Raw genomic sequence first — 16,348 nt, forward strand, 5'->3', positions numbered from 1 at the left:
CAAAGACCTAAAGAATTACCGACCCACCTCCCTACTCCCCTTCCCAGCGAAGGTCATCGAGAAGATAGTCAACATCCAACTATCAAGCTTCCTGGAAGACAACAGCCTGCTCGACATCTCCCAATCCGGCTTCCGCAAGAACCGCAGCACCAAGACTGCTCTCATCGCTGCTACTGACGACATCAGGATCTTGCTAGACAAAGGTGAAACCGTGGCCCTAATCCTCCTTGACCTCTCGTCAGCTTTAAACACTGTCTGTCACCACACACTTTGCACATACCTCCACAAAGATGGAATCCACCACAAAGCCCTGGACTGGATCACATCCTTCCTCTCTGGCAGAACTCAGAGAGTCCGCCTCCCTCTGTTCCTGTCAAAAGCCACCAAGACCATCTGTGGAGTACCACAAGGATCCTTCCTCAGCCCCACCCTTTTCAATGTCTACATGGCGCCTCTTGCAAACATCGTCAGATCCCACGGCCTTAACATCGTCTCCTACGCAGATGACACACAACTGATCCTCTAACTCACGAAGAGCCCCGCCACTGCCAAGACCAACCTCCACAACGGACTTCACGCCATCTCCAACTGGATGGAGATAAGCCTCCTCAAACTGAACTCAGATAAGACCGAGATCATCATCTTCGGCTCCAAAAAATCAGTGTGGCCTGCCACTCTAGGAGCCACTCCAACTCCCACCACCCATGCACGCAACCTCAGCTTCATACTGGCCTCATCGCTCACTGTGACCCAGCAAGTCACGGCTATCTCATCCTCATGCTTCAACACCGTCCACATACTTCGCAAGACCATCAGATGGATCCCCATTGAAACTAGAAGAACGGTCACCCGCGTCCTCGTCAGCAGTAGGGTGGACTACCGCAATGCACTCTACGCGGGAACAATGGCCAAGCTCCAGAGAAAACTTCAACGCATTCAGAACGCCTCAGCACGACTCATCCTCAACCTCCCTCGCCACAAACACATCTCAGCCCACCTCAGAGACCTCCACTGGCTCCCCGTCAACAAAAGGATCATCTTTAAACTCTTGATCCATGCTCACAAGGCTCTCCACGACGCCGGCCCTCCCTACCTCAATGAACGGCTCAACTTCCATATCCCAACACGACAGCTCCGCTCCGCCAACCTCGCCCTCGCCACCATCCCCCCAATCCACCGTACCACGACCGGCGGCAAATCCTTCTCCCACCTCACCACCAAAACCTGGAACTCCCTCCCCGTCAACCTACGTCTAACCCAGGACCTTCTGACCTTCAGGATGCGTCTCAAACCCAGGCTATTCGAGCAGTACCCCCCATGCCCCCAGTGCCTTTAGACCTTACCGGGTGAGTACCGCGCTTAACAAATGATTGATTGATTGATTGTATTTCCCTGATCTCTCCGGAAGTGTAGACCTTCCACCACTTCCCATTGAAGTTAACCCTTAGTATCTGAAGAGTTGATGGTTCTTGTGTACCTTGGAGTTCCAGTTAAAATGATGGTGGGTATGGGTTAATCCTTCTGAGCAGGATCCCTCAAGTTATAGTGTCAAGGTGCACTGCTACAGTCAGGATAGCAAATCTGTATTAAGGACACAATCATTTCAGACAACTATACATTAATGTTTTACTGAAGTGTGAGTTCTTTATGAATTATACTAAACTAGAATTACAGTAAGGAATTTGTATATTTGAGAAGGGCCCATGAGTGCTGACACCTGCGCTCAGTTCAGAGTGCACATCCTTTAGCCTTTATGACCGGTGCTTAATGTTGTGTTACTTCAGAAACTAGTCCTATTTAGCCACAGCCTTCTTATTCAAACTCAAATTCCTAGGGTGCCTTGAAGAAATAAGGAGTACCAAAACTATTAACTCTCAGTTAGAACACTAAACTTCATATCTGTGTATTGGTCTGGAATATTTAGAAATTTAGGGGTGATTAGATGGTCTAATCGAGACGATTGGGGCATGGCAGCACCAGCTGGTCAACCAGGTCCCAGGTTTTAAGATCATTGGAGGCTGTTTTGAAGGGATCGAGTTCCAAGAGGGGTTGTTGGCCCCCATTTTCCATGCTAAGATATCAAAGTTATTTATATCACAGGCAGCGGGGCTTAGAATCCAAGGATAGCACTGATGAGAGACACAGCTCTCTCTCAAGACATACTGAGGGTAACTGAGTTTGAAAGCTGTGTTTATAGCCTGTCATACAAATGTTTAGTTGGAGCCTTGTAGAAGATTACTGACTGTTTCCATTCAAACAGATGTCCAGTGGGGGACTAGGGCAGAAAAATAAAGGTTGAGCAAACCAACACATAACACTGGAGCCTTTTTGAATATTATTGAGTGTTTCATCTCAATTAGAATACTGTTTCCTACAGACACTGGGGCAGTAAATTGAAGGTTGAGTAAACAAACACATTAAACACTGGAGCCACCTTGAAGATTATTGAGTGTTTCCTGTCATTTAGAAGGCAGTCTCTGGTAGGAAACTTATGAAGGGAGTGGAGGCCAACCACACTAGGCGACCTTGAGATCAGCTGGAAACAGAGGCTTTTAACTAATCAGCACTATGTGTGCACATTAACACTTAAGTACACAAATATTTAAACACTGCAAAGTGCATAGCAGAGTATATGGTACCTGCTGAGATAGAAAACAGTGAGAAGCGCATAGCAGAGTACATGGTACATGCCAAGTTACAAACTGTGAAAGTGCATAGCAGAGTATATGGCACCTGCCAAACTAGAAAAAAAGTGGAAAGTGCATAGCAGAGTACATGGAATCTTTCCAGCTAGAAAAAAAGTGCTTAGCAGAGTACATTGCACCTGGCTGACTAGAAAACTGTGAAAAATGCATAGCAGAGTACATGGCACCTGCTCAACTAGAAAACAGCGACAACAATAGGGAACAAACTGCACATTCAGACTGGGATATTACAATGATCACTAATGAGACTGTTTCCTAATGAAGGTGTGCAAATATGGTGATTATTGACAAAATCCTGACTTTTTTTTATGGGAAGGAGAGGTTAATTTGTGAATTTGGTTGAAACTGGCAAAAGGATTATAATTTGCTCTCTAAGGGTAGCAAATGTGACTTGGTGAACACAATGACCTCCAGCTGTTGTCTTAACATTAAAGCCTGCTCAGCCCATGCATAGAAGCTGCAGAGTGAGTTTCCTCTCAGTTTTGATTTCTCACAACAGATATATGGTTTGTCTGCTGATTTGAGGACAATATTTGAGCATGTCTCACTTTGCCAATTAAATCTCAATACGTGAGAATTACCATTATCAATGTTGATTCTGAGAGTTGCAAGGTGATCCCAGAGATATTTTCAACAGCAGAAAGCTGAATGTATTGCTCAACATCAGTCACCTAGAAGGTGGACATGGATTGAGTGAGATTATGTTGCCTAACATGGAAAAGGTGGGAATATGAGTCACATGGGGAAGTATATGGGTCACATTTGGAAACACTGGAAATCTCCAGAAGGTGGTTAGTGTGAAAAGAATGTCTGGCTATATACATTTTACTGCCTTTTGCTAGAGAGGGGTTGTGCACAAAATGTACCCATATTTCAATCCATGTGGGTGCTTGAAATGTAATCAAATATTCAGAGTTTCAGGTAAATAGGATCACTAGAAAAGATTTAGAGATGGCAAATGCAGCCTTTGTTGATTCCTCAAACATATACTTGGCAGTCCTTGACATTTCAGAGAGATTTTGTCAAAGTCATGTATTATTGCAGGAAGTACACAGTTATGTTTATGATTTTACCACATTGAACTGTTTTTTTTCTGCTAGTTTAGTTCTGTGAAATTGAATATTTAAATTAGTTGAAGTTACAAAAGTACACTGAAGTGGGAAGCAGCGGGACAAGAACCTTTAAGGTGTATTGGAATATATATTTGTGGAGAGGAGGAAGGTAAGGTGAACAGGCTTAAGTCACAATTGCTCAGACAGCAGGCTTCATGGATGGGGCTCAGCATAGATACACAACAAGTATTCGTAAAGCTAATATATCTTGCCTGAATAATGGAGTGCCAGCTATTGGTTTTTCCAATGTTTGTTGGCAGAGCAGTTTTACATTAAAAAAAAAAAGTAAAAGAAGAAACATTTTAACATACTGGAGAAAATGCAAAACAAATCTTATGGTATCTTGATAGTAGTTCGAACATGTGAATATGCCATGTGCGGAAAATCCCATTTCACCACACTGTCTATTGATTGTTCAATGTTTTGGAGTCCAGCCATGCTGAATTTGAGGCACTTGCTACTGCAGCACCCAAAAATGGTGCTTCTTTATCCTCCAGGCCTTTGCGGACATTATAAAACTCTTGGCTTCTCATCAAACTTAAATATATATATTTCATGAAGTCCAGGCCACGTCAATTTCAGATGATTCATTCTTGGGGTTGCTTTCCTGAAGATGGCACAAATTCACCAAAACATGCATAGAAATTGAAGCCACAGCTCTTTGAAAGGGTGATACAAAGAAAAGGAAGCTGCAGCATTGGAAATTGTAGTACTAATAAATTGGAGTTGTATATGGAAAGATCACAACTGATGAAAAAGAAAAAAAAAGTTTTATAATTGGACATTGAAAAATAAAATATAATATAGCCTCTTCTAGCCTGATGGGGGTGTTAAGAGGGGCTGCCTCCACTGACGTCAGTTTAGTTGTATGGGTCAGCTCAAGATATTGCAGTTAGGAGCCCAGGTCAGCCTGTTGGAGTGAGTAAAGGACCTGATAGAAGCTACGAAAGGCCGAGGCAATCAGAGTATCGCTTGTCACCACTGCTGCCTCCGGGTGCCTAGTTGCTGCCACCACCGCAGACTGCTGCTGAGCCCTAAGCCGGCGGCCAAAAGGTGGTCACATCTGTTACCGTGCATGTAGTAGGAATGCCGGAGTTGGAGAGCTGCCTTTTCCGCCCCATCCATGTCGAGCCCTGACAATTGTGTCCTAGCTGTATTGAGTTGTCTCTAAACCCTAGGGGTCCCCGTCCTCTTGTGTATCTTCTCACGCTCTGTCACTTGCTGCTGTGGGTGTGCCTTTTTCGTGCATATAGTTTTAGTATCCGAGGCCGATATCGCTATAAGTTTCCCTCTAATTACTGCCTTTAGCGTGTCCCACAGTAGGAATATCTGAGTGTCGACCGTGTCATTAAATTCTAGGTAGGTAGTGATGGCTATGGTAATCTGGGTGACCACCTCCGGCCTTATCAGGAGTGTGAACCACATTTGCCATGGGCGGAGACCACCGGCTCAGACTGGGCCTTTGAGCATAAGGACTACCGCTGAGTGGTCCGACAGAGCACAGGGCTCAATATCTTTGTCACCCATCATCTGTGCTATTTCCTTAGACCCCAAGAAAAAGTCGATGCAGGAGTAGGTCTTGTGAGCGTGGGAATAGAAGGTGTAGCCTCTGGTGGAAGGGTGCCTGCCCTCCAGAGGTCCTGAAGCCCCCACTACTCCAGCCTCTCCAAGCCTCTCCCAGGCATAGTCCCGGACCCACCATATCTGGAAGTGGATCTGTCCCATTCCTTGTGTAAAACTATATTGAAATTGCCCCCTATGAGCACTTGCCTGTCATGTGTAGTTATGACCTCCATGAGAGCCCTAAGAATGAACCCTTCCTGACCCTTGTTGGAAGTGTAGATAGACGCTATCACCACCTGGGTCCCTCTAATGTGTACTCTGTAGGTCAGCAGTCGTCCCCGTATATCGGCAATCATGTTACTCTTCTTCCCCTGCAAGAGCCCAACACCAGGAGTGCATGAGGAGAAGTGCTGTGTAGGAAAATATCTGGACCTCATTCTTTGCTGGTCCGCAGAGACTAGGTGGGTCACCTGTAGGAGACATAAGTTTGCTCCCTTGTCTTCTAGATATGAAAGGATCGCTCTGCACTTGATTGAGTTATTCAACCCCTTGACATTGAGTGTGACAATTTTAACAAGCATGTGGGATGTGTGAGTGGAGTTTCGTCAACCAGTGTCCCCCTGAGTGAGCCCCGTTATTTCCTCCCTGGTGCAAGTGAGCCTCAGTCTGGACATGGGTCCAGTCTGTGTGGCTACTGTATGTGAATGTTTCGCACCCATAAACCAAACACATTTAAACAACATAGTCAAACAGCCCTGTGAAGGGGAGCTGGGTAGCCCAGCATAGTCCAGAGGGTGAACCCCAGTCCAAGGAGCTTGCGCCCTAGGCAGTCTGTTGTTCTTGAGGTGCCCCCCTCCCCAGCCCGATGCGGCGACTTATCTTCCAGGCCCATAACCCTCACCCCTTTTCTGCCTTCTTCCTGTCCCCAGTGAGTGACTCCAGGACTGCTCTTCTTTCAGATGCCATAGTCTCTTGGTCCGCCTTGGTACTTAAATGTGATACAGTCTACCAGCATATGCGTCTCCTGTTTCTGCTTTCCATCTTGGGTGAACCCTGGCTCTCCCCGAGGGCTCCTCCAGTTGCACAACATTGTAGGCCTCCTTCAGTGAGCACAGTTGGTGCAGTTTACCCTCCCATTTGAAAATGAGATGGAAGAGGTGGCCCCAGGAGTAGGGGACTCTTTTATCTCTAAGGTGGGAGGTGATTGGTCGAATGTCTCTCCATTTCTGGAGGGTGATGTCAGCCAGGTCCTGATATAGGAGCAGTGTGTGGCCCCAGAATTTCAGGGGATGTTGCTCCCTCACCGTCTGAAGTATGCATTCCTTCAGGGGGAAGTTGTGGACACAGGCCAGGATATTTGCCTTTGGTACATGAGTCAGCCTCAGCGGGCCCAACCTGTGGACCCTGTCTATGCAAACCTCTCTTTCGGAGGACTCCCCCATAATTTGGTGAGTAAGCCAGTATGTCCTCCTCTTCGGCCCTGGTTGGTACTCCCTGGATGCAGATGTTGTTCTGCCTCAACCGGTTCTCCAGGTCCTCTGCATGTCCCTGGAGTTTGATTTGCTTGTCCTGTAGCAAAATTATTTCTTGTTGTAGCTGCTCGATCTCCTCACCTCTGGCATTTTCATACTCTTCCAGAGCAGTCGCTCTCTCTCCTACCTCTTGCAACTCCCGGCGCACCACTTTCAGGTCCTGCGATAGGGCCCTCATCACCGCCTGTATGTCATCCCTAAGCGATGCAAAGAGACCCTCAAGAAAGCACATTGTGAAAGTGCACCGTGTCCTCATCCGTCTCCTCCTCTATTGGCTTTCATTACCGAGGGTTGTTCTCCTCCGTTTTGCCAGCTGCCAGCTTGGTCAACATGTCCTTGAAGGATCTATCCTTTTTTTTGGATGTATGGCTGCCATTGATCTTCACCCTCATTGTTTGCCCTGTCAGGCTCCGCCCTGCTCTCTTCTGTGTGATGGGAATGCAGATCACACCAAGCCTCTCCCACCTGGATTGGTGGCTCACTCCAATGCCCCGTCAGGCACCCAGCCCCGGGACTTCGGCAACCTTGCATGCTCAGCATTACCCTGGCACCCCCTCCACTCCGCCGCTCCCCCTTGGACTCACCCGTCTCTATTCAGCTCTGTTCTCCGGGGTGGGCCTGGGGACCCAGGCATCCAGCCAGTCATCGGGAGGCTCCCACTTCCCAGTCCTCCTCGAGCAGGGGGGCCGGTGCGGACACAGGCTCTCCCATTTCCCCCACTGAGCAGGGAGCCTCCAGCCAATTCCTCCGGGCCCTTGTGCGGCCCGCTGCATCATGGTGGATCAGGCGACCCCCCCTTCCTCATGTGCCAGGGCCCGCTGTCTCCACCTAGTAGCCGGGCAGGCGGGCAGGCGGTCCCTGTCACTGACCAGGCCTCTCACCGCACCCCAGTGGGGCCTCCCGTCCACTCCCACAGTTCTAATGTTGCTTCTGCCATCCCACCCGAGTCCGAGCGCACCGCTCGGCTCCGCTACTCCTGTCACTCCCTGGTGTGTCTCATCAGTGCGGGCCCGGGGCCCACAGCCTGCACACCCAATCCTTCTGCGCTGGCTGTCCTCTTATATGCTCACACCAAGCCACTCTGGAGGCAGCTCAGGTGTTAGAGCACGCCGAGGGCCCGGACCAAGGGCCTCCTTTCCTCTGCCAGCCCGAGGCACCTCCGCCCACAGTTCCTTCCCTCCAAGCTGGCAGACGGGTTGTGTCTCAGTCCTCTCCCACCTCCAGGCCCCAGCGTGGGGCCCAGATTCCTCCTTCTCCTCTCACTCTGCTTCTGACGATTCACCCGCTCACCCCTGCGGCACCACCTCTCCAGCCGGGGGCACGCGTGTCTCGCCAGACCCCCCTGACAGGGAGTGAACCCGCCCAGGTTGCCGTCCCCCGCGGCCTCCCTAGAGGTCCGGGGGCACTGCCATCTTGAGTCGGCCAGATCTGCGCACAATGCGCTTTGTCCTCAGGAGCCAAGCAGAACTGGCTGCACTCACCCGCCTAGCTGGCAGGGTGTGTCCTGGATGCTAGAGGTATTGTAGCCGTGCTAGTGTCACCCCATAGGGGCAGCAGGCGAGGGATACCCCATAGGAGGAGACGGAGAGGTGCGGTCATCTGCCCTATCTGTCCGCCATCTTGGTTCCGCCCAAGGGTCAGATTTCAAAGGAAAATGCCTGTTGAGGCCTAGAACTGTGACAAATGTTCTGGGGTATGGGGATTAAATAAATAAAGTGGCTAAATTTACAGTTAAAAATGGTGAAACACACTGTAAATGACAAGGATTTGGAAAATGGAGGCTAAAAATTAAATCAGGATCCTTGAATCGTGAGAGCACTGTAGGTGCATCAAACAGAATACAGTAAGTATGATGTGTGGCTTCAAATGAATTTAGAAACGCTCCAACCTTCCTATTGAAATTAAATGTTTCAGTTTTTTATTTAAATTTGTTGTAAATTAAATAAAATGTGTTATCATTTGTGTATGTGGTTAATGAATGCTTATATCTTTATTCTTTGTGTATTGTTTTGCGTTGCAAATCATCAACAATGTTTAGGCCGGGGGCCACCACCTTCCAGTAATGACTCAGTGGGGGAGTGTCACTGGATTCGCATAATGATTCAGTGGGGGTCCCTGGTAACAGTAATGATAAAATGGGGGTCTTTAGAAGTCAAAAGGTTGGGAACCACTGCTCTACATCAGACCCGGGAAGCAGATCTATGGACCTCTAGCAGAAGAGATATCTCCCTCCCAGTCATTCTAAGTTTACCTTCTGCCACAAATCCAGTTGATTGAGCAGAGCACCGAACCCATCCCTCAGTGCCATAATGCTGCCTTTCTGTGCCAAGAACTGCACTTTCGTGCAACATGTGGAATGCAGGAAGTAACATAAAACCAACACAGTAAAGTCTGTCTTTTAGTCACGCCTTGGATAAATGTATACCTGATTCTGAATGCTTTTTACGAACGAACTGGGAGGGATGAGGACCACCAGGCGAAGCACTGGCAGAGCAGGAATGTGTGGGAGTAATATGTGTTGGACAGAGAAAGTCCCGTACAAAAAACTCTCTTAACAAAACACAAATGTAACATAAAGAAAAAGAAAGATAAATGAGAAATGTGAACGCTAAAACCTCTTCATATGGACATTACTGTCTATTTCGGCACACTAAGGAAAAATCTCCAGCTTGCTAAATTTAATGTGAACATAATCATGAACCCCGGCTTGATAATTCCTGAAAAAACAACAATGGCAGCACCTTGTTTCCATGAATTAGTGCTTGTATGCTGAACCTTACCTCCTTTGGTCTTCTGATTCACAACTGAACCAGACTGGCACTAATAGCGTGTAAAATCCCTTTCATTTTTTTCATGACTGCTGCCCCGGACTGCTTCAAGGCCAACAACAGATCTAAAAGTAATGCTTGCAGGAATATTAGGTTAAATGAAAACATAGTTAATTTAATTAATACGTTAGGTCTATGATATATACATCCCTTTAATCACTCGGTAATGAAGTACAAATGTTGTTATTACAGCGGGATCTGCAGCATCATACTTTCTTTGCAAATATTAGACATTAAAAAACTCTGCTGAAATAGATTGAATGAACTTGGTAGCTTTTCAAAGTAAATCCCCATCATCTTCATCATCAGACCCAGACATGAAAGACAGAGGGGGTCATTCCGACCCTGGCGGTCAAAGACCGCCAGGGCCGCGGATGACGGAAGCACCGCCAACAGGCTGGCGGTGCTTCCTAGCCCATTCTGACAGCGGTGGTAAAGCTGCGGTCAGAAAACCGGGGCCGGTGGTTTCCCGCCGGTTTACCCCCGGCTGGGCGAATCCGCCAGGGCAGCGCTGCAAGCAGCGCTGCCTTGGGGATTCTGACCCCCTTCCCGCCAGCCTGTTTCTGGCGGTTTTCACCGCCAGGAAGAGGCTGGCGGGAACGGGTGTCCTGGGGCCCCTGGGGGCCCCTGCACTGCCCATGCCACTGGCATGGGCAGTGCAGGGGTCCCCTAACAGGGCCCAGGGTGGCTTTTCACTGTCTGCTTAGCAGACAGTGAAAAGCGCGACGGGTGCAACTGCACCCGTCGTACCGCCGCAACACCACCGGCTGCATTCGGAGCCGGCTCCTGTGTTGCGGCCCTCATTCCCGCCGGCCCAGCGGGAATGTTAGAATGCGGGAAGCGGTATTTTGGCCATGTGGCGGCCAAATGGCGCTTCCCGCCTGGCAGACGGCAATGAGGGCCAGAGTGGGTTAAGCCATGGTTATTCAGTATGCATGTTACATACAGTGGCATAGCTTTGACATGAAGATTTGGGGGTGTGAGCCTCAGATTTCCCACCAATAACGTGGGGATATCTTGTTAAAATGTAATATGTAAGAAGCAGGACATGTGGGGGTCTTACAGGGCGGTGGAAATAGAGAGGAGGGTGTATTAGTAAGGGCACTTAACCCCTTCGCTGCCGGGCCTTTTCCCCTTCTTGTGCCGGGCCTTTTTTTGGCTATTTGGGGCAGTTCGCGCTTAGACCCTCATAACTTTTTGTTCACATAAGCTACGCATTCCAAATTTGCGTCCTTTTTTTCCAACATCCTAGGGATTCTAGAGGTACCCATACATTGTAGGTTCCCCAGAAGGAGGCCAGGAAATTAGCCAAAATACAGTGAAAATTTCCTTTTTTTTTTAAAAAAATGGAAAAAAAGGGGCTGCAGAAGAAGGCTTTTGTTTTTTTCCCTGAAAATGGCATCAACAAAGGGTTTGCGGTGCTAAACTCACCAGCTTCCCAGCTTTCAGGAACAGGCAGACTTGAATCAGAAAACCCAATTTTTCAACCCAATTTTGGCAATTTTATTGGGACATACCCCATTTTTAAGATTGTTTGTGCTTTCAGCCTCCTTCCAGTCAGTGACAGAAATGGGCATGAAACCAATGCTGGATCCCAGAAACCGAAACATTTCTGAAAATTTGACAAAATTCTGAATTCAGCAAGGGGTAATTTGTGTAGATCCTACAAGGGTTTCCTACAGAAAATAACAACTGAAAAAATAAATATTGAAATTGAGGTGAAAAAAACTGCAATTTTTCTCTACATTTTACTCTGTAACTTTTTCCTGCAATGTCAGATTTTTTAAAGCAATATATCGTTACATCTGCTGGACTCTTCTGGTTGTAGGGATATATAGGACTTGAAGGTTCATCAAGAACTCTAGGTACCCAGAGCTAATAAATGAGTTGCACCCTGCAGTGGGTTTTCATTCTATACCGGGTATACAGCAATTCATTTGCTGAAATATAAAGAGTAAAAAATAGCTATCAAGAAAACCTTTGTATTTCCAAAATAGGCACCAGATAAGGTGTTGAGGAGCAGTGGTTATTTGCACATCTCTGAATTCCGGGGTGCCCATACTAGCATGTGAATTACAGGGCATTTCTCAAATGGACGTCTTATTTACACACTCTCTTATATTTGGAGGGAAAAAATGTAGAGAAAGACAAGGGGCAATAACACTTGTTTTGCTATTCTATGTTCCCCCAAGCCTCCCAATATAAATGGTACCTCACTTGTGTGGGTAGGCCTAGCGCCCGCAACAGGAAATGCCCCCAAAACACAGCATGGACACATCCCATTTTTTCACAGAAAACAGAGGTGTTTTTTGCAAAGTGCCTACCTGGAGATTTTGGCCTCTAGCTCAGCCGGCACCTAGGGAAACCTACCAAACCTGTGCATTTTTTAAAACTAGAGACCTAGGGGAATCTAAGATGGGGTGACTTGTGAGGCTCTGACCAGGTTCTGTTACCCAGAATCCTTTGTAAACCTCAAAATGTGGCTAAGAAAACACATTTTCCTCACATTTCGGTGACAGAAAGTTCTGGAATCTTAGAGGAGCCACAAATTTCCTTCCACCCAGCGTTCCCCAAGTCTCCCGATAAAAATAATACCTCACTTGTGTGGGTAGGCCTAGCGACCGCGACAGGAAATGCCCCAAAACACAACGTGGACACATCCCATTTTTTCACAGAAAACAGAGGTGTTATTTGCAAAGTGCCTACCTGTAGGTTCTGGCCTCTAGCTCAGCCGGCACCTAGGGAAACCTACCAAACCTGTGCATTTTTTTAAACTATAGACCTAGGGGAATCCAAGATGGGGTGACTTGTGGGGCTCTGATCAGGTTCTGTTACCCAGAATCCTTTGCAAATCTCAAAATTTGGCTAAAAAAACACATTTTCCTCACATTTCGGTGACAGAAAGTTCTGGAATCAGAGAGGAGCCACAAATTTCCTTCCACCCAGCGTTCCCCCAAGTCTCCAGATAAAAATGATATCTCACTTATGTGGGTAGGCATAGCGCCCGCGACAGGAAATGCCCCAAAGCAGAACGTGGACACATCCCATTTTTTGACAGAAAACAGAGGTGTTTTTTGCAAAGTGCCTACCTGTAGATTTTGGCCTCTAGCTCAGCCGGCACCTAGGGAAACCTACCAAACCTGTGCATTTTTTAAAAATAGAGAACTAGGGGAATCCAAGATGGGGTGACTTGTGGGGCTCTGACCAGGTTCTGTTACCCAGAATCCTTTGCAAACCTCAAAATTTGGCTAAAAAAACACATTTTCCTCACATTTTGGTAACAGAAAGTTCTGGAATCTGAGAGGAGCCACAAATTTCCGTTCACCCAGCGTTCCCCCAAGTCTCCCGGTAAAAATGATACCTCACTTGTGTGGGTAGGCCAGGTGCCTGCAACAGAATAAGGCCCAAAACTTGCACAGATAGAGGGGATAGCACAGCGAGTTGATAAGGACATATTCTTCTTTTATACATCTTTAGGCTGACTCTGCTTTGGGGACCCACACAAGTGAAGTGTCATTTTACTTGGGAGACTGAGGGCAACGCTGGGGAGTAGGAATTTTGTGCTGGAGTGGTGATCGTTCAAACGAAAGTCAGGAAAATATGCTTTTTTAAGCACAGTTTGAGGTTTGCATAGGAGTCTGGGTAAGAAAATGTTGGGGGATCCATGCAAGCCACACCTCCCTGGACTCCTTGGGGTATCTAGTTTAAAAAAATGTCTGGGTTCGGTAGGTTTCCCTAGATGAAGGCCGCACCCAGGACCAAAAACATAGGTGCCCCGTCCCCCCCAAACTCAGGTAGTTTTTTGTAATATATCATTTTGATGTGTCCACATATGTCTGTGATGTGCCAAACACTAAAATTGTGAAAAGAAACGCACTTTGGTTATGTGAAAAAGACACCTCACCCACCAACCAAGTTGGTGGCATGCTTCATCATCGGGGTCCCACCCGAGGCACCTAGCGTGTCACAGGTGTGCTGCGAAGCCTGATTACAGCTGAGCAGGTTTTGTCATTTTTACCACACATACTGGTTGGATTTGGCATGAGGGTGAGTGATGGTTCAGTGAATCAAATTTTATTAACAAGAGATTTCACAAAAATGAAATGCACTGTTAATAACTGAAAGGCAAAAAACTGAACCAATGTCTCACAGCTCGTGAACTGTAAAGCCGCGACAAGGCACCAATCGCTTTACAGTCCATTCAGACACCTTTCATACATGACACGCACAAGACCATTCCCACCGCCAGCCACGGGCCCAGCACATTACAATACTCACATCGACAGAGAGCGCCACTCAAGGGCCCATCACTTACATTTGCCCACATGCCTGATACAACAATCACACCAGCTGATGGCAGTGTGTGGACTGGTGTTTGGCTGGCAGTGTGTTGCAGTAGCCAACAGCAAGTCAATATGTACACTATGTACACCCTCAGCCAAGCCCCACTCCACAAACAATGGCATCACTTTTTTTTTTTTTTAAACAAAGTAACCCCTAACTAATTAGAAATAATTACAAAACTACAAACACAAAACCTCTAACTAAGTACATGACAGAAATGCTAACCATGAATCTGAACACATGAAAATACAAAACAGACATGAGTTTACACTCATGGTTGTTCCCAGTAATTCTTCTGGGTGTGGTAATTCTTAAAACAACCACCCACACACAGCCCAGGCTTTGAAGGACAATCTGGGCAGTACATTCGAGTCTCCCTCCATATACCTCTTCGAAAACACACTCTACATTTCTTAGCTGGAAAGTCATTTTTGGGTGTGGGAGGAATGTGCTCAGCAAAGTGGCGATCTTTCAATCTAGCCACATCCTCCACCGCTGCTTCTCTAGGAACTCTGGCCTGTTCCACCACAATAAGGCTCCCTATCACTGACTCCTGAAATTTCACAAATGTAATCTTTGACTCTGGAGACCTATCTTTAAACGCAATAAAAGCATTAAACGTTGCTAAGTGGAAAAGGTGAATTGCTAACTTCTTATACCAATTGTAAGACTTACAAATAGCAGTATAAGGTTCCAACCTCTGATCAACTCTATCTACACCTCCCATGTGCTTATTATAATCTAAAATGCACACAGGTTTGCGCACTTCAGCAACTTGGCCCCAGACAGTCACGGGGGAAGTACTCTCATGATGGATGGTACTTAGCATGTAGACATCCCTCTTGTCTGAAAACGTAAAAGGTAGCAGCTCATCATTCCGCAAGGCACTGCACTGTCCCCTCTCAAGTTTTTTACAGACAAGCTCCCTTGGATAGCCTTTCCGGTTACAACGAATTGTGCCACAAGCAACAGTGTCCACTCTAAACAATTCCTTGAACAACTGCACTCCAGTGTAAAGGTTATCTACATACAAATGGTGACCTTTGGTGAACAGTCGTCTACCAAGTTCCCACACAATTTTCTCAGTAACTCCAAAAGTGGGAGGACAACCAGGGGGGTCAATACTGGAATCCCTACCAGTGTAGACATGGAAATTATACACATATCCTGTACCACTTTCAGACAGCATATACAATTTAATTCCACATTGTGCCCTCTTGCTAGGAATGTACTGCCTAAAAACTAAACGACCCTTGAAGAGGACCAAAGACTCGTCCACAGCTATTTCTTTGCCTGGAACATAGACCTCTGAAAACCGATCTACAAAATGATCAAGGACAGGCCTAATCTTAAAAAGACGGTCAGAATCAGGGTGATCTCGTGGCAAGGCTAAAGCATTGTCAATAAAATGCAGCATCCTAGGAAGAAGCAAAAACTGATTATTACTCATTGTTGCAGGAAATATAGCTGTTGCCATCAAGGAACTAGTAGACCAATAAGAAGCCAGTGACAGCTTCCTTATCAACCCCATCAAAAGAGTCAAACCTAAAAACCTTTTTATCTCCTCCAAATTTGTGGGAATCCACTGGGCAGCTCTAGAGTGCGGCCTAAGTCTAGCAGTGTTGTCCCTCAAATACTGCTCCGCATACAAATTAGTCTGCTCAACATTCTCTTCTAAAAACACATCATCCACAAATAACTCAAAGAAATTGACATGCAAAAAGTTCTCAGTATTGACTCTACACCCCAGGAGACCAGTAAAGGCAGGCAATTCTGGCTGCTTCATGTTTGGGGCAACCCAGAGTTCAGGTCTTCTAACGGAAACCTTTCAGACCCAGGTTTCCGCACTAATGGCACATCAGTGTCCTCCTCTGAAACAGGCCCTTCATCTGCACTCTGAGTGTGGCTTCCTCATCAGAAGATTCCTCTCTGGCAGAAACTTCACTGCCAGAATCCCTCACTTCCTCCTCTTCCTCAGATGCATCTCATAATCATGATCAGACAATGACTCAAAAAGCATACCAACCACCTGCTGAGCGGTCATCCTGCGGCTAGCCATGATCTTTCCTACTAAAATTAACTGGACAAATGCACCACCAACAACCAGCACTGTGTAAGATAGGTAATAAAGTGTAGCTTTATTAGTAAGAGTTATGAACTCAAAAACTATACCGCTCACTTGCCTGAAAAAGCTTGAATAACCAGCAACTACTCTGCACAGACATAGCAATCACCAATGATATCCCACTAAAAAGAAAGAAAGA

This window comes from Pleurodeles waltl, chromosome 4_1 (assembly GCF_031143425.1).
Source record: "Pleurodeles waltl isolate 20211129_DDA chromosome 4_1, aPleWal1.hap1.20221129, whole genome shotgun sequence".
NCBI lineage: Eukaryota > Metazoa > Chordata > Amphibia > Caudata > Salamandridae > Pleurodeles > Pleurodeles waltl.